The 12,541-nt window shown below is 40.8% G+C and overlaps 2 protein-coding genes across 7 annotated transcripts in view; one reads left to right on the top strand and one right to left on the bottom strand.

Annotated features, from left to right (window-relative positions):
• The window catches only part of FILIP1L (filamin A interacting protein 1 like), a 187,810-nt gene extending 175,356 nt beyond the window's left edge, over window positions 1–12,454 (bottom strand). For 2 of the 3 annotated variants that reach the window (XM_085071815.1, XM_085071830.1), the window contains exon 1: window positions 12,226–12,454. The gene's annotated coding sequence lies outside the window, so the exon portion shown is untranslated. The remainder of the gene's footprint in view (window positions 1–12,225) is intronic. The other variant, XM_085071838.1, reaches the window with a different exon arrangement.
• CMSS1 (cms1 ribosomal small subunit homolog) overlaps window positions 1–12,541 on the top strand; it is a 220,243-nt gene that overhangs the window by 177,165 nt on the left and 30,537 nt on the right. The window lies entirely within an intron of this gene.

The raw sequence follows: 12,541 nt of genomic DNA, 5'->3' as shown, positions 1-12,541 counted from the left end.
TGTGACCATAATCTTCTTTCAACAGCCACACTTTGGGGGGTTTATTTTCGTTTGGTTTTTAGTGTATTCCCCTTGTGCTTTTACTTGGACAAATACTGTGTCTTACATGATTAAAATCAAACTCCATTACTAGTGTATATTTAAATTGCTTTGTCATGTATAAACAGGCAAACTGAATCCAATTCTACATTTGTATGTGAGACATCAGATTCCTGAGACCCCTGGTTAATTGGAAATCAGTTAATGGGAATGAATTGTTGCTTTGTGATGAAGGCTTAGTGAAACTATCTTAATAGATGGTTGACTGTAAGGGTCAAACCCAGATATGAGTGTGGGGAAACCTGTAGGCTAAAGCTAATCTGATGAGATATAAATACTCACTCAGCCTTCCTTTGCTGCAATGATAAACAGTCAAAACACCTTCATATGTACTTGCCAGGTAAATATATGAGAGGAGGTTTGCCTTGTGGAATTTTAGAATGGATGTATTATACATTTCAATTTTCTGCTAGGAAATCTATTTTTGCAAGTACTTCATACCAGAATTTATGCTACAAAACTTACCAGTCTGCTCCAAGAGGCATAAAGAGCCATGTCAAAGACAGATTTATGACAGATTTTTATTTGCCATGGCTGAAGTTATGTGGCAAGTATGGCAATGTAAAAAGCACAATACTTGAGGTAAATGGCTCAATCTGCTAATCTTGCTTTCTGAGCAGTACCTGAGAGCACAGATGACTTGATTTGCCAAAAACAAGCTTTAGGAAAAGTAAATTTGACATCTTGTCTTGACGGTGTAAGTGGGTGAGGGTAATACTATTCAGCCATAGTGTTTCATTATAATTACCAATTTAAAAAAACAAAATAACACTTGAGTACATGTTATTACACTAACATGATCCAAACCCAGCTTTCATTGGAGAGTCCAACTGCAGAAAATGAGCATGATTTTTGAAGTTAATACTCCCTTACTACACAGTGCCTCCACACACAACAGCAATAATATCTGTGTAATGGGGCATTTCTGTTCCTTTAATGACCACTTACTGCACTCTTGCTGGTCATTAGCCCTATGGGTTAATGACACAAATGTGGATTTATTAGTGCTGTAAACCTGTGGGAAACAGTGAGTCAAATTAGTGTCTTTTTCATAACAACAACTGCTGTGCTTTTATTAGACCTGAGCATGGTATGTCACTTTCTACAGTAAAAATGACTGCTTGTGAACCATTTCAGTTGCTTGAATGATCTTTCATCACTTGGCTGTAACATTTTGAATTGTAGAAAATTTTCCCACTTGCTAGCAAAGTCTCAGTTCCTGATTTAGGGGATCAAAAACTGTTTGGAAATCACTTTTTACCCTAGAGTGAAATGTTTTAATTTAAAAATAGTGCTTTCTCACCTGTAATGTTGACACAGTAGAGACCCTTGAGTTCCTTGAGAGGATAAGATATGCAAGATGTGTGTGTCTTAATGGGACTGTTCATAAACTAACTCACTGCTGGCCTGCAGCCTGAAATGCAAAACTGATCAAAGAAACAAGTTTCTGATGCAAAAATCGGTACAGTACTTATTGCTCTTGGATTTTAAGGAGTAAATGTACCTGTCAGGCCATGTTTTTGTATTTTACCAGTCTGTGCCATGTCTATATAACCATGAGAACATCTCTGAGATGATTAGAGACTTCAAAAGTTCTGTAAGTCAGTAAAAATCCATCTCTTCCCTTTTTTTGGTGTAATTTGCCATCCAGTTGATTATGGTCACTTCTAAGAAGGGCTGCTGAATACGTATCTTACTTGCTACCCCCTATGAACCAGTTCTTAAGTTCAAGGTTAAAAGCTCTTTCTCAATTTGGTTGTTTTTCAGTAGAAATGAACTTTTTTATTTACAACATTAACAACTGTGTATCTCTTGGCTGTAATGTTCCACAACTGATGAAAAGGAGCACAGAAATAGTCAAACCTTAAAACCAAGAACAGGAAGGACCTCTAAGAGATACATTTTAAGAAATTGTTGAGTACAGTAATTTCATTTAGTGTCCATTCCTGTGCTCTGAGAGGTGTGCTGCCCTTTCTTCCACTGGCTGCAAAATCTGGGCATGTCCTTCTGTTGGTCTGATGAAGACAGTTCCTGCATAACCCATCCCAAAAAAACCTCCAGTGGATGGGCTGTTGGGGCCAGGTCCTTGTGTAGTAAAAATGGTATTATTGTCTTGTAAGCAGAAGGTAAAGAAAGGAGTCTGTTGCTCCTGGGCATGCAGAGCCATGGAGTGCTATATGAATCCCAGGCAGTTGCTTTGCTAGCACATAGGGAAAAGGAGAGGGGAAGGATTCTGAATCCTTAAGAAATATTTCTTCTTGATAGAGTCAGAAATTCTCTCTGTTTCCTTGGGCTGAGCTGGAGACAGCTGCTATTCCTCCAGACACTGAGGAAGCTGGGCGTCAGCACTGTCTGCTTCAGATAAGATTAATAATGTATGGATTCATGGGGAATGGAGGCTGATCTGTTGGGATGTACTCCTAGTGAGGAGGAGCAGCTGCCTGCTTTGGGTCTCCTGGGAGGAGCAAGAGGAACCATCTGAGACACTTGGGCTTGACTCCTGTTCGTTCTGCAGGCGAGTTGCTCACACCTTGTCACAGACTGTGTTGGATGCAGCACAGATCTGTGGACGTGTGATCATGTCCAACTCCTGGCTCTGTACACTTCAAAACTCTCTTAGGAAAATGACCCCACAACTGAACATAAGAATACAGCAGAAGGAACTTTGTTTCAGACTTGTATATAGCAGGCTACAAGTGAGCTTAGTGAAATACATGCTGACCCAAGTCTTGACTGACAAACCAGAACAGTGGCAGTTCTTTTAATTAAAATCCTCTGCAGTCACTTCTGCTTCCCAGTTTCAACTTGGAAGCTGAGAATTGTTTAGTCTCTTGAATGCTTTCTATGTTGTTCACAGGTTGCAGGCTTTTTGACCTATCTCTTTCACATGTCTTTTATCAGCCAGAGTATTTTTCAGAGCCATGGAGCAATAAGACTTTGTAGGCTTAGGCTTTTTCAGGCTCATTTCAGAGGTTCTGTCTGGGACCAGTGCACCATGTTATCTACCTTTCCACATCCTTGGATGCAATTGAAAGATATGGCATGAGTGAAGAATGGAAAATTAGGAGGGGAATTCTAAATCCTTGGAGTCCGCAGCATGTGAAGGCTAGTACTTTCACACATTCCTGGTGAAAACTTAACCTGAGGCAGGGAGAGCAATAGCAGCTGTTTCCTGCTGGCTTGAACACGGTGTAAGTGGTGGAGTACCCAGTGGGTGTTAAATACATCACTCAAGCTCTTCTGAAACCTGAACTAAATACTCGGTCTCCCAGTGTGGGGAAAAAAAAAAAAAGAAAATGACTGAGGCTTTCAAATCTGTGCAGAGACTGCCTCTCCAAATAAAAAAGTCAACTTTTGTGCCCTATTCTGTGGTAATAATTTGATGCTTTTTCCTTTTTGAGGTTTTCAGTCCAAGCTCTTCAAGCACTGGATTTCCTAAACAATTACTGCTAGGCATCAATGACTGGTTTCCAGCCTGGAATAATTTCTCTGGAACATGCTCCAGAGAATGCCATTGCCTTTACCTAATTGTGTGATTATTTACTGTAACAAATTTTTACTGTAATAGTTGGGGTAATGACAACTGTAAAATAGAATATCTCTGGTACTGATGGGTTAGCAGTAGTAAACAGAAAACAGTGATTGCTAAGCTAGATGCCTTGCTAGATATGTGAGGTCTGTACCTCGCCTGTTGTCAAACGAAATCTATTACCATTCTCTTAAATCACATTTATTTCATTGCTTCTACACCGAGGTGAGACATGCTTTTATCCTGCTCAGAACAGTTTCACCCTGGAAGACTAATCTAATTCATATTTTATTTTAATTGGGTTGGATTTTGTCAGCTTTATGGATGCACTGGGGTAAAGGACATGTGAATTTGCTTCTCTTTTTTGCCCCTAGCCTCTTCAGTGCCTGTCTTCTCAAAAGATTTAGGTAACAACAGTGAACAGCTGGCAGAGTTGGGCTGCATTTGGCCTGGTGGTGTAGCAAGGAGGACTTGGTACCTCTTCATAGGGGTAGGAGCTGCCAGGAGCAAGTGTGTGTCCACATCTGTATGGCAGTGCCTCTAGCAGGGACCAAGGAACTGTACCTGTCCAGACACTGAGCAGGGGGTGCAGCAGCTCACCCTGTTGAGAAGGGGAGAGGGTTGGGTTTTGCAGAAAACAAAGCATTTTCCAAATGACAGCAAGGAGAAGTGTTCTGGCTCAGAACTAGAGCTCTTGTCCTCATTCCCTTTCATGCCACCACTGCCACTGGCTTCAGTGGTGTGTGCTGGCTGCCCTTCTCTTGGGTTTAGCCCTTTCTTCTTGAATACTGTCTTCAGGGTTGGCTTTTTTTCCTGGTCCTCTCACACTATCTAGATCTTTCTCTGGTTTTTACATCCCTCTTGGAGGAGGATTTGGTATCTACTACTGCTGCTAGGTAAGGACAGTGTACAGCCACCTCTGCAGGTCACATGTAACTGATAGTGGGGACTGCAGTGTCTCAGTAGAAACAGGGAGAGTAGTGGGCAGTTTAACATTTTCATTTCCATACAGTAGCAAAACACTGGTGAATTCATCATGCAGAGAAGAATGCTCAGGAAAATTTATGTGGTTTCTGACTTTAAAGATATAAATAACATAATCTATGGGTCTTACGATGTATTAGCTCAAAACGTGCTTATTTTGGGATCTGGTTCTTCATTTGCCATGTATTTCTATGCATGTTTTGTCAGTCTCTAAGCATGACTCCCTTAAGCCTGGATTATACAGAAAATGTAGACGTTGCACCATGTGTTGAACCCTGAACATCCTGCTTTTATCTTGTCATGTTATCTCGTATTATTATGCTAGTTCACTGCTGGGTTTTTAAACCAAATGCTACTGTGGCTCATCTTTATTATAACAGAGACTTATTTTAAATTAAAATGCTTTATCAATACAAAAAACCCTTCTTTTGTAATTAGGAATGTCTTTGTGCTTTTAATTAATACAAGTATTGAAGATGTATTTGGTTTCTGATGCTATATTTGGCATTCTACAGCCACATGATTTTAGTGATATATAGTTAAAATGTCTTTTGAAAGCCTCTATAATAAAAATAGAAATTAGATTACCTCTGAGACTTTAAAGAACTGTTGAAGAATTTATTAGAGCAATGTTAAAATATGCTGTAAAACGAGTCATGTTAGTCTGCAAATTGATCTGGGATATCTGGGGATTCAGAGTGCTGTACTACTTGGATTAATTAAAATGTAGTCAGCTGAAACCTTCACTATAATCAAAATTGTTCCCCAGGGTTATACCTTCATTACAGTCCTGGTGTAGTCTTCCAGTCCTGACCATTGCTGAGCTAAGTAATAGTTCAGTTCAAAAAAAACCAAAACCAAAATGATAAAATTACCATGACAATACTTAGGTGTATTGTTTGGGGTTTTTTACTGCTATGCTGACCTCTGCTTGGTATCGTTAATTCTATATAGCCATCCTTTCTGCTCCCAGAGACAAGCAGTGAGAGACACAGTGTCTCTGATGTGAGGGTTATGCTGTTTTCCATATTGCAAGACTTGGTATATTTTACAATTTCTGTAACTTTGGCTAAGGCGCTGATCTCCCTCTTCCTATATCATCCCTGTTGTGCTGTGGGTAGTATTCGGCTACACAGGGGTTTCCTTATCAGCAGTCCTGCAGTAAATCAGCAAGGAGGAGACTGCATTTCCCACCAGGGCCTTGAAGGAAGAATTCACATCATGTGAATTCGTACAGGATACCAGAAGACATCTGCCTTATGAGGCTGTCTCCAGAGTTCAGACTTCAGGACCTAGATAAAGCACTGCTTCTGTCTCTCCCACACTGTGTATATTCTGACCCTGGCTTTGCAGAGTCTGTCAGCAGTTTGGCCTTGAGCTGGATGTGGTAGTGAAACCCTCTGGATAAAGCTAACCCTTATCATTCTCTTGTGTCATGTCAGGGCACTCTTCCTGCTGAATAGCAAATAGAAGCTGCTGAATAGCAAAGACATGACAAAGAAGCCTTTGATTGTGGCTGTCAATACTGGAACCTGGAGATTGTAACTCAGATGCATCCTACTGAGTTGTATCTCTTACAGAGGGAGCCCCAAGTTTGTTCTTCATATTGATTATCTGAATGCAACTGGTTTGGATTCTCAAAAATACTTTTTAAAACACTCATGCTTTTTCAAGGGTTAAAGAAAGGGATTTCATGTCCTTTCTGTCAGAATATAATAAACAACTATTATATTCTCCTATAGCACTTCCAGAATCCCATTGAACTTTACATGTTACTTAGGCTCCAGCACACCCTGTTAAGGGATATATCTACATCTTTTTGGGGTTTTTTCTGCAGTAAGACAAACTGAGATGGAAGAAGTGCTAGTGGCTTGCTAAAGGCTAAGCAGTCCCTCTCAGATGAGTCCCTCTCAATGCATACTCCCAAGCTCTTTAGTGTAACAAAGGACATACAGGCACCAGATAAATCCATCCAAATAAATCCTCTAGAATTCCCTCCTCTGACCATGTGCACTGGGCATTTACACACAGGAAACACAGCATATCAACTTATCTATGTAGTACATCATCAGCAATTGTATAATATTAACTGCTCAGTACATACCATGGCTTTGCACTTTTAAACCTAGAAATGTCTTCAGTGTTCCTGTGACATGTCATGTCTCTATTTACGTGACATGTTGTAGGAAAGGACAGCAGAGAAGAGTGTAGCTGTGCCTTCTGCAGTGATCACTCTGTACCCTGCACTGTTTGATGAAGCCTAGCATTTCTTCCTTTTTTTTCCATGTCAAGGAGCAAACTTGATGGGAAACCCACCTGGTACATTTATGAGAGGGCAGTCTGAAATGGAGGAATATCTACACTCCCAAAGAGATTTGTGAGATTCTTTGCCCACGTAAGGAGACAATTTCTGGGAAGACTCCATAAACCTATAATTAGACTACATGCTGTCCACCTCAGACAGCTGGAAACATGATGAAAGTTTGTGTGAGAGGGAACAAAGTCTCTGTTTTTCCCCCTTCAAGAGCCTCAAGTTGCAAAAAAGGTCATTTAGTTTCAACATCTTGGTGTCTGCTTGTCTGTGTTGAGAAACTCCATCACAGCCATTGTCTCACCTTCTGAGTGGGTTGGTGCTGGTGAGAGGGTGAATGTGCAGGGGGAATGTGCAGCCTGTTGCCTTGGCTGAGTGAGAGGAACTGCACAGTGACAGCAGGTGCTCAAGCACACAGCCCTCACACATCATCTCAACCCTTTATTTTTCTCATCTACTGACAGCCTCATCCTGTACAGTCTCACTTTCTTCCCAAGTGGGACTTCCTTGCCTTCCCCCTCTGTTAGGCAGGTGTTGTGAGAGGGGACATACATCAGCTTGTAGTGGGTGACATCTCTAACCGTTGTGTTAGCAGAACAAAATGCAGTGACAGGAAGAGTGACTGCTGCTCATTTGCTGTTCAAACTGAGTGTTCTTAAAGACAGACAGGATGATGTAAAATGCCTATTTTTACTATACTTCGCACATGATTTTTAAATTGTTTCTTTAGGGAGAGTATCTAAATTATTTGACATACATTCAGAGATTTTTTTTTTCTTTTGTTCCTACATTCTTATATTCACCTGCAATATTATAAGTGGTTAAGAAAATTGCATGAGAACTATGCTAAAATACAGCCATGTTGTAAATACTGAATTTTTTTTTGTAGTGTTATTTGTGTGCTCGGGATTGGACAGTGTTCACTGTTGAAGTGAATGCTTGCCAGTGAGATTGTTGTACTAAAAAGCTGGTTATGAGTGAAAAGTGGGAAAGTTCACCCCCAAGGATTTCTTCTAACAGAGCTATGTTTAATTTTATGTAAAATTGTAATTTGCAGTTTTGCAGCTGTCTATATGCACGTGCATTCTCTGGTGTTTGAGATGGAAGAACTCAAGTGTTGTTGGATTACTTTCTGTGGCATTTTAGCATCAGTTGTGGTCACTGTGAATTTGCTACGACTGAAGGAATTTAGGCTTGTGCAATCAAAGATAAGAAATTTCTATTAGTTTTGTATAATCCCAGTTTTAAGTGTTTCTTCCTGAATGGCTTAATGCCACATTGTGTAGGTGGGATTTGCATTGGGAATTGTTTTAAAGTTGACAGCCTCCATCTTCTCACGTGAATGGGTTGTGCATCCATGCTGAATAATCACCAGAGTAAGGACTGAGACCCAGAAAGTTGTACTGAGTGGGACCACAAAGATGTCTGGGTGAGAAGTAGGGCACAGGTGTAGCAGACTGAGGTCTGCCTGCAGTTTTCCTGAATTTAGAGCTGGCACGTGCAGCTGCCAAGCAGTGTGGTATTGCAAGCCCAAACAGTACCTCAGTGTTCCAGTGGATTTCCTGGTCTGTGCCTTACTGTGCCTAGTTGTGAGCATGAAGCTTTGCTGTGCTTAGAGGAGACAAGAGTCAATTTGCCACAGTTAAAAATAATATTCTGTAATGCAAAATGTGCAAGCCAGTGTTGGAGGTGTTTCTGTCAGTCCCAACACTTGTATCAGACTGAAAGAAAATGCATATGAGTCTAATCCTCACCTCAGGGTATAGTCTTTCCTGCAACAAGATACTTACTACTCTACCACTGGTGCATGGAGAGCAAAATGCAGCAGGGCACCCTATGGACAAGTTGTATTGTTGGGTTTTTCCATCCTGTTTTTGAGAGATGGATATCTGAAATCAGGTCAGACAAAGGTTGGGGCTATGTGGCTAGTTGTGAGTATGAACTTTGATTTCTTTCCCTGTCCTTGTTACAAGGAAGTCTCAGGGGAAAGTAGTGTTTAGCAGAGTTACTATAATTATGTAATTAACTGTTTGCTTCATTATAGCTTTGTGCTTTTTCTGTGTCTATAAGTATCTCTCTTTCCTGTACAGCATCTATTGGCATATAATCTTCCATCCCTTCCTGGAAAGTATATTCCGAAGTTGTGGCAATAGTCACTACAAGTTTTGAAAGAAAATTTCTGAAAATTTCAGTGCAGGATTTAAGGTAGAGCTCCTTCAGCAGCTGTAGTAATCTGTTTCATACCAAATGCTGTGTTCCTCCCCTATGCAGGTAGACACACAGAGCTGTACCCAAGTACTCACAGACTGACTCCAGGTGCCACCTTTATCTTTCTAACACTCTTCCAATCCCCTTTTGGGTGTCCCTGCCTGGATGCTAGCTGCAGCACCAGCTATGCATTGATGCTGGTGGATGGAGGTGAGTCTTGGGTCCTGCAGGTTGACTGCAGAGCTGTGTAGCATTGGTGCTGTGGCATCTGCCACCTCTTGCTAAAGGTCCTTGTTTCAGTATCAGCTGAGGTATGCTTTGACTCTCCCCAAAATCCCAGCTTGTTTTTGTGGCTTCAGCTTGGCAGGGAGGGAGGAAAATCCCAGGGTTGTTTGTTGTTTGGTTGCACCAGAAGAAAGCCCCAAGGCAGAGCATAAATAGAGTGAGTAGAGTAGGGAATCTGACTGCTGCTGGGACTTATCCCCCTGACGCTGTTTGGATTTACCCATCTGGCTCTGGCCCTGAGGGGGACAGTGCCAAAGCAAGGAGTGTGTGAATGTCCCCTTGGAGCTTAGCCTGGCCAGCTGGCAACATACATCATCAGCCAAGCTTTCCCTTCCTCCTCCTCCTCCACAGCCTTGGACATGTCATTCAATATATATGGCCATGCCTCCCACCACAAGGGAGGAAGGTGGGTTTCAGCCCCATCAGCCCCCCCAATAGAAAAGAAAGGTTTCAGTCTTTCTTACATGCAAGGAGAAAAAAATACATCCCCTCATTTTTATTTATTTATTTTAAATTTTTTTTTCACTTCCCTGATGCTCTCCTATAGGGTGGACATATTGTGCCCATTGGAGATCCCACCTTAGCAAGACCAAGCTAGCTCATGATGCTGACATTTTGCAATGGAGTTTTATGAGGAGAGACTAGGAAGAGGAAGATCCTACCAAGTAGGATTGGCCCCAGAAATATGTTAGAAGCAGATTGAGGTTTGTCTGCCTTAGAATATGAGGCCTGTTCATTCAGATGTGCTTCTTTCTAGCTTCTTCTGGTAATGCTATTCTCATATTCATCATCATACTGCCATTTTCCAAAGCTGTCATCTTTTCATCTCTTTGTCAACAAACCTCCCACCAGTTTGGGTGACAGACACATTTTAGGCTCAGCTCCTGTGGGGAAGGTGTGATGACCTTCCCTTCAACACAAGCCCATCCCTGTCTGCCACTGGGATACAGCAGGGCTCCTGTCTGTCTGCCAGGGGTCTTTGTGAATGCTGCATTAGTAGGCTCAGACACATCACTACTGCTTTTTTTTTAAGCCAGCCCTACAGCCCTGATGTCTTTAATACTGATGGGGGAGTAAGTAATATTTTCCCACATGCAAATGAAGAATGTGTCACAAAAACTGAGTTGATTCATTAAGCAATCAATGACTTTAGGCAAAGCCTGAACATTTAAAATTTATAAAGACGTATTTTTCCCCTTTTCTATCATTTTGTAACAATTGTTTATAAAAGATTGTTCAAATCCTAGACTGCAGTAGATGCTCTTATGCTGTAAAGCCTTTTACTTGCTGATGAATTTGATAAATGGATTTGCAATACTTCAGTAACCTCTTTTAACAGCCTCTTCAAGTTCTAGCTATAAAAACCTTCTGGAGGAATCTGAATTACCACATGCAACACAGCCCAAGTTAGTTCCATGGCATGATACCATAATTTGTTAAAGAGTCTTAGGACTGCTAGGAAGGTATTTTGTGTGAAAAAGATGGTGTTTATTACATCCTTCAAATAAACGTAACACTCAAGACTCTAAGCATAAATTACTGAGCAAAATCAAAAACAAAGAATGATGAGATGATCTTACACATAGTTGAGAGTAACCAAAATCAGAAGTTTCTTCAGCAGCTAAAACTTTTGCCAACTTATAATATTTCACAGCCTGATGCATGGTATTGTTTAACCAGCAGCTATATTAAGAAAATACAACCTGAAATAAGTATAGGAATTCGCCCAGTCACCTTAGCTGAACTCCCAGTGACTTGGTGACCTCTCTTGTTCTTTGCTTAGTTTCAATCCAGAATCCATCTGCATTTCTTCAGTTGCTTCTGCAAAGACTTTTATGCAGTGATCATATTGTGAAGAATTTTTTGGTGCTGTCCCATCAGTATTTGATCCTTTGGATCAAGTGGACCTTTCTACCCAAATTTTTCAGGGTACCATTCCTGTGTGTGCGCTGTGGTCATGCTGCATTAGAAAGTGTGTGTGTGTGCCAATGCAAAATCCATGGCTCCAGAGTGTCTTTACATGACAACATTCTCCTCATGTCAGACCCACACTGCAGTATCATGATGCCCATGTGACCTGAAGTGTGTTAGGATCTCCTTACAGACAGGTATGCAATGATGTATTCTGTCCAGGTTTTTTTTCCTGAAGAATCACAACAGTTTAAAATGGTGCTGAGGAAAATTGTTGAGCCATATGTGTTTTTAAAAGGAGAAGCAATGCTGAGCCAGTGTATAGCATACAGTGGAAAGGAAACCAAATACAATATGATCTGTAATACTGCCTGCACTCTGGAGCTGAGCAACTTATTTGGAACTATAAAGGGATTTGAGCACGTTAATTTATTAACTATTATTTTTTTACTTATATCTGTGCTATTTGCAGCAAGCTCTGTATTGCAAACTTGATGCCATGCTCGCTCATATTGTACAAAATAACGTGGCTACAACATCACTCAGCACATGTAAATGCATGCCTGTATATGTAATGAGTGTGCATATGGCCACACATTTGGGTTTCTCATTTTCAGAATGATACAGTCTACAGGCATGGCTGTGTGATTTTTACAATCCTTTAAACAGGTAAAAATCAGATAGTGTATTTTCTATTGCACGTGCTGATACCCTTTTAGTTTGCCATTTCCTATAGACAGTGATAATGAGAATTTATATTTTTACATGAAGATTTTCATAATCCAAAAATACACTTAATGCTGACATGCAGAACTGGTATAGCAGAAAAAGCATATCTGATCCAAGTCATAAATTGCTCTGCAATTAAAATGACAATACAAAAATGAAGCAACCTTACCTTAGCTCAGGAAAGTCTTTTTGCTCTATCCCAAGCAGTTTCCTCTCCTTATTCAACTGAATAGGGAAAATCCACTTAAAGGAAGAAAGATAAATACTAGAAGAGTTAGGTATTTAAAGAGTTCTCATCTGAGCTGCTGATCCACTTGTTTTTAGCAAATTGCAAAAAACCTCGATCCAGCAGTAGCTCAGAGCGACTTTGCTATCCTCGTGTGTTCTGTGGGCTGAGAATCTGCAAGAATAAACCTGAGACGGTGCTGCAAGAGAGAGACAGCGGGGGGGACCTTGGCACGGAGTTGGACCAAACTCTAAATATA

This window comes from Lichenostomus cassidix, chromosome 1, assembly GCF_008360975.1.
Source record: "Lichenostomus cassidix isolate B80296 chromosome 1, HeHo_3.0, whole genome shotgun sequence".
Classification (NCBI taxonomy): domain Eukaryota; kingdom Metazoa; phylum Chordata; class Aves; order Passeriformes; family Meliphagidae; genus Lichenostomus; species Lichenostomus cassidix.
This window is presented reverse-complemented; position numbering and strand designations above follow the sequence as displayed.